This window comes from Octodon degus, unplaced genomic scaffold (genome assembly GCF_000260255.1).
Source record: "Octodon degus isolate 3935 unplaced genomic scaffold, OctDeg1.0 scaffold00040, whole genome shotgun sequence".
NCBI classification, from domain to species: Eukaryota; Metazoa; Chordata; class Mammalia; order Rodentia; family Octodontidae; genus Octodon; species Octodon degus.
In genome coordinates, this window is record NW_004524616.1 from 6541722 (window position 1) to 6548732 (window position 7011).

A 7011-nucleotide genomic window follows, 5' to 3' on the forward strand; every position below is an offset into this window, starting at 1 on the left:
CTGACAATGTTGGACACAGGTACCAACTCATTCCTTCCTAAGGGAGGAATCAGAAGCTGTGGATTATCTTCCACTTGGGCGAAGTTGGAGGTTGGGAAAAATGGCAAATGAATGTGCTAGCCAATACTTCAACTGGTGTTTTTAGTGTGTGGAAACTTGGTAACATTTCATCAGTACTTGTATTCAGGTAGGCAGGAACTAGTTACTTGGGTAACAATCAAAACTTTTGTTTCAGTTTTCTCTTTTCCTTTCCAGGAACAAGTTGGGAGATGGGGATGCTTTAGTGCATGGCTATGCCTGAGGAAGGGACTCTGGGAAAGAAGTGCCACACATTTTCCTCCCACCTTTGATTGATTGTTTTCATTCTTACACATGTTTCTGAATTTCTTACAAAGGAATTGATCACTGTGGTATTATTGAATCAGTATTGTATGAGGGAAGGAGGAGCAAAGGCTTCATATTCTGCCATTTTGCAGAAAGATGAATTTTACATAGAGGACTTAGAAAAGTTCCTGACATTCAATAAACACTCAAAAAATCATAGCTTCCTTTTTATGCTAAGGTTGATATTACTTTTTCCTTCATATTGTCTTATTTTTGTTCAAAAATTCAGAAAACAACATAGATTTGCAATAAGAATATTATATATGGAGTGAATATATGTATTTCCCTTTCTTCTGTTTTCATTTTTCCCCATTCTACTTGTTCTTTATTTTGAGCAGTTTTTTCTCTTTTACAATTATTTTACCATTTGGATATTATCTACTCTTTTAGTTTCTTATGCTAAGGAGACAATACAATGTTTTCCACATGAGTGTCTGATTTATTTCACTAGCAAGTATGATTTTTAATTGCATCCATTTACCTACGAAAATCTTGAGTTTGTCCTTCTTTATAGCTAAGTAGTACTACATTTTATAGAAATGCAACAACTTTTTTATACATTCCTTAGTTGTTGGGCATTTGAGGTTTTTTTGCAGGATTTAGTGATGACAAATTATGCTACTATAAACATGGACACACATATATTGCTATGGTATATTTTCAATTATCCTGGGAAAATACCCACAAGGGGAATAGTTGAGTCAAATGGAACCTCTCCTCTGAGATTTTTGAGGAATCCCCTCATTGATTTCTATGGTGGTAACACCAGACTACACTCCCACCAACAGTGGAGAAGAGTTCCTTTCCCCCACAACCACTCCAGCATTTGTTATTAGTTGACTTCTCAATGATAGCCATTCTGTCTGGAGTGAGATGGAATCTCAGTGTTGTTTCAATTTTCATTTCTCAGATGACCAATAATGTTGAACACGTTTTCATATATTTATTTTCCATTTGAATTTCTTCATCTGAGAAGTTTGTATTCATCTCAAATGCCCATTTGTGGATTGGGAGTTTAACTTGGAGGTGTCTGATTTTTCTCAATTCCTTATATATTCTAGATATAAGTCCTTTGTCTGGAAAACAGTTGACTAAAACTTCTTCCTACTTTGTGGGTTTTCTTTCACTCTCTTGGTGGTATTTAGATGTGAAGAAAAAGCTTTTAATAAAACGAGATTTGACTGAAGCTCTTTTGAGAGCAATAGAGGGCACTATTCTTTTAATTTTCTTATTTCTAAAGACTACAAATAAGAAGATTTGTTCTAGTAGTGTTTGTGGACAGAATATCATGTCTGCATCTTTTACTATGAATAACCACTAAGAAGACAACAATATACATTGTATTAATTATTGAAACTGTCCTACTAATTGGTTTTGAAACTGTCTCAGTGCTATTTGTTTCTCAATAAAATTATAATAATAATAAAAAAGAATACAAAATGGTAAAAAAAAGCTAGAAATGTTGCAAAATTTCGTCAAAGTAATAGGAATTCAATAATGGTTTTGTATTACATAATATTACCTTCAAATTAGTTGTTTAGGTCACCAGATATAAACGTGAAAATTGTTTTAAAAAAGTTGCAAGAAATTGAAAAGAAGAAAACATAAAATAAAAAATAAAAACAATTTTAAGCATTAACTGCCCCTTTCAATAGATCAGCAGAAATCAGTAGTAGAATATCCAAACTGTCCTGCATGTATGCATAAATATATCTTTTTCCTTTTTTATTTTGTCCTTTTCAATAGAGGGCACTATTAGTTATGCAGGATAACGGTCTAGAGTGTAGTCCAGAACTTATAGCCATCCTGAGATGACTAAGAAACATCTCATCTATTAAGGACAGAAGGAAGATGTTAAAACCTGTGAGGTTGTCCCTCTCCTGAAGGCTTCTCTACTTGGTTCTCTATTTTCCTTTATATCCCAACTTTTATATACCTCTGGTAATGACTGATTGCCTAATGCCACAGATACGTACAGTTTTTGTTGATGGGAATACATTTTAAAAGTAAAAGATCATACCATCTTGATGGAGTTGAAATTATATACTTTTCTTTGAAGGAAAATAAATATTACAGAAAGAAAACTTCATCTTCAACTGTGATGAAGAACTTAGCAGCTATATTTGTGCCTCCATCTATATTTCTATCTCTGTAAATCCATTTATCCTCATCTTGATCTAACAGGCCACTCTCTACTAGTTAGGAAAAATTACTCTTTAGTAACAAGCTAAAGAGAAAGTCAATGTAAGCAATGCAGTAAGGGGACAGTGATGATACTGGCTTTCTTTTTCCCTAAAAGTTTTGTGTGATGTGACATTGATATCATAATCACTTTTCAGACTTTGTTTCAAATTCCTTGTGAGTCTTTCTAGGGTGCTTCTCTCTACCTAGAAACTCCTTGAACTTCCTACATTTGAGTGAGGAATTATTTCAGTTTCTTGAGGCTTTGGGCCAGCTGCACTGGTGTGGTTTTATGAGACACAATTTCTCTGCATGTCTTATTGTCTTTTAAGTTTTGAAGGCACATTCATGAGCTTCTGCTGTTCTACACAACACATGTGGGATCATAGTTTTCAATTACTGCTGTTGAACATTTGATCCTTTTTCACCTTATTATGTAAGTGACCTTGAAATGGAGGCCCTGAACCCTTGAGGTTTTAGATTTTACATTATGTGATTTCCTTTGGAGAGGAAGCTGAGTCGTGGAGTGCACTGGCTTAATGAAGATTCCATGGAGTTTTGGACTACACTACTTTGAATTTCCTGAATTCTTTCATTGTACTCACTCCCCCCTCCCAATATAGCATCAAGAGAAGTGTTCTGATGATAAGGAATGCAAAGAATGTACCTTTCTGAAGAAAGGAACTATGAGGCAAATGATCTCTCTGATTTTCTAAATACACAATATTTTCTATCTTTGTGTTCGTTGAAAGTTTTTTTCCCTAACACATTACCTTTAGAAAAAACCTTTATACAAAACTAGCTAAATCAAGTGAATTAAAAAGCCTCATCTGTATGGAATTACATTTTGGGAAGCCTATTAAAAAGAAGGATTTTAATTAAAAGACCTTTGCATGACTCTTAAATCCTGGCTTAATGTGAATCTTTCCTAAAGAGACAGCAGTTTGAATACCTACACTCAGGCAAAGCAATGTAAAGAATGAGTAGCGTGGGTGACTATGGGTATAGAAAACTTGTTCAAGCCATAAGAAGCAGGATGACAGAATAGGAAACAACCTTGGCTCTCAGTTAAACATCACTGTGTTTGAATTCCTAGAACTGTGTTTACTGGGGTGACCTTGGGCACATTAACTAGATTTTCTGAGAGATAGTTTCCTCATCTATACAATTGGGTCATAATTGCATAATTCTCATTACTGTTATGAGGGTTACAGGAAATAGAGGAATAAGGCCCTGTATCTGGTACATTATAGCTCTCAATAAGCGCAAGGTGTGTTTTCTCATTTACAGCACCAATGAGCGTGGCAGTGCAGTCCCACCTTGCGGTACTTCTCGGCTCATTTCCATTCTGCTGGGTTTTCTTTCCTCAGTACTAGAAAAAGTAAAGCCTTGCACCACAATTCAAATGAAATCTCTCGAAAATCTGAAGATCATTTAGGTAACTAGCTTGTATTTTTCTTTTCTAACCTTTGTTCATGTCTGCATTCTTCAAAGAGTGTGGATACAGACACAGAATCTTTATTAAGCACAATTCCCCAACGGCAGCAATACACACAGGGCTACATAAATCAACATAGCACTTTTTCTTTTATTACTAAGAAGTATGCAAATTGCTTCTCAATAAAAGCCAGACAGCATTGATTTATTTCAAATGCTATTTAATATAAATTTGTTACATTCTGTATTTAATAATAGTTCACTTAGAATTCTCTGTCCCCAATGTGTGTGAAGTGCATTGTGAAGACTAGATCTTCATAACAATTTTCATTATTGTGAGCTGGCTAATGGGTGAGAGAATGGATTTTCAAAGAGATCAGGAAACAAAACCAAGGGGAAGAGCTGGCGTCTAAGAACGTTGCCTCAGGAAGTTCATAGTGTCGATAAGCTATTGCTGCTGCATCAGTCTGTTTGGAGAACATGGCTTACCATGATCACCTGCCTTAAGTGGGAGTCTAGAAGTTTCAGAGTGTGGCTAGGCAGAGTGGAGTGCCTCTACAACAGACAACATAGAATCTTGCATGTGAGTCTTACATAGGCTTCCTCGGGCAGAGATACTGCAGGTGTATTGCTCCAGCTCGGTGCAGGTGGGCAGTGAGGTCTGTGTGGCCCCTTACAAGAGAACATAAGAAGCCTGCAGGAAGATGCTCCAGGCTCTGCTGATACATCTTTTCCCTTACGATCTAGCTACGCAGTTTTGCTGTGATTATTTTTAGATATAAGTACAATCATATGGCTAAACACTGAGATCACTGAGTTCCTACAGGAAAGCACACATGTGTGGTCATGGAACTGCTGACATGAATTATCAACACAAGTGTTGGTGAAGCTACTGAAGGGATGGAGTATCCATCAGTTATGAACTTTCTTTGGTATAAATTAGTAAGGCTAAAGCTTCAAGTCTTCTAGGATTGTTAGAGCTAATACCCTTAAAATATGCATATTAACACACTATGGTGAAAAAATACATCAATATATTTGTTTTCCATTTCATGTGTCTTCTGCGTTTCTACTTTTATAGATGAGTACCCAACACCAAATATAATTGCTGATGTACAAAATAGGACATAGGTTTAAGTATAAATGGGAGACATTACTTTTAAAAAATAAATGCTTGAACAGAAGTCAGGTTTTATGAACATCAAGACACTGTGCCTGCACAGCAGAGCTGCTTCACCTGTGGAGTATTACTCAGCTATTAAGAATGATAAACTTGAAGCCTTTATATTGAAGTGGATGCCACTTGAACATATAAGTGAAATAAACCAGACACACGTGTAAATATCGTATAGTCTCCCTAATATAAGAACTCAAAAGAAGAAATACAAATAGAAAGATATAATACAAGTAAAAGGAAAGCAGGATCTCAAGGACTAACTAATCAAGAGAGGGAAAGGAGAAGAGCTAGGAAAAACTTTTATGTAGAAGATGAACAAGGCAATGATCCTGAGAATCTTCAGAAGATTTTTTAATCTAGCAGTTAATTGGAAAGATTCTCACCCTGACTAACTATATATACTGATACCTGTGAACTAAGCTACTGCACTGCAGATGGTAATTTGTAATAGTAGGCTCAGGAAGATGGTCATGACACACCTTGCCCACAGTAATTCATACGTGGAGTCAGTTCCAATGATTAATATGATTGAATGAACCCTTTCATAGAGCTTTCCTTATTCTCTGCAGACAGTAGATTGTCTTTTAAAATAAGATTTTAAGTGATTTATTTTTGCAATTCCTACCTATTTTCCAAATCATATACAATATTTTTATATTGTTCCTGTGACAATTGAACTTGAAAACTTGACATTTAATTATCAGTAACATTTTGAGTGCATCAGATAATTATAAAACCAAGTTTGTACATATCAGCAAGATTACAAGGGAGTAAACAGTAACAAATAGGATTTCTGTGTCAAAATAATTTAAAAAAACTGTTCTTTCTAGCTTTCTGTTTTTCACAATTTGTCAGTGCAAACCTGACATTTATAATGGAAAATATCTGATATTGAAATGCACTATTTACGATGAAAACTTGAAATCTTATACAATGTGAAGGGCAAACATGCATCAAAATATTTCCTTTTGGGAAGAAGTAACCAAGACTGTACATACAAAGAGCATGAGGTGTTAGAGTGTTGAAGAAGGGAGGGGCCCCTTGGTTCCACAGAAGAGGTTCCCAGAATTCCCCCACCTCAGCCTGGGAGTGTCCAAGTGTTCCTGTTAGTGAGAGGCTTCAGGGCTGGTTTTCATTGACAATCTATCAAAATTTATCACTATTTAAAATGATAAATAGGTGATTAATAATCTTTTAGTCATTAATAAACTATTTTTATTTTATAATGTTTTATTGTAGAAGGAACTTTAAGAAACATTTGTTCTTGGTTATTAGCGTATATTTATTACACAGCACAATGGGTTTCATTTTGACATTTTCTCATCCATGAATAAAGCATGCTTTGGGCATTATCCTCCTCCCCATTATGCTCTGTGGCTCTCTCCTGCCCCACCCACTGATCCTTTACCTCTTCTCTAATAGTCTCCTTTTAACTTTCATGTCACCCTTTTCTTCTTTCTAGATACCACATATGAAGGGAAACATGCAGTACTTGCCTGCTTGAGGCAGGTTTACTTGGCTTAACATAATCTCCAGTCCTACCCATTTTCCCACAAATGACATACATCTATTCTTATTTATGGCTCAGTAATACTCAGTTATGTCTGTATTTCACATTTCCTCTATCCATTTTCTCGTTAATAGGCTCTTGGGCCTATAATTACAGCACTTGGGAGGCTGTAAACAAGAGATCACTATGAGTCCGACCTAGTAGTGAGACTTTGAACACCCTATAGACTATTCCCTAAAATACAAAAAGAAGAAGAAGAAGAAGAAGAAGAAGAAGAAGAAGAAGAAGAAGAAGAAGAAGAAGAAGAAGAAGAAGAAGAAGA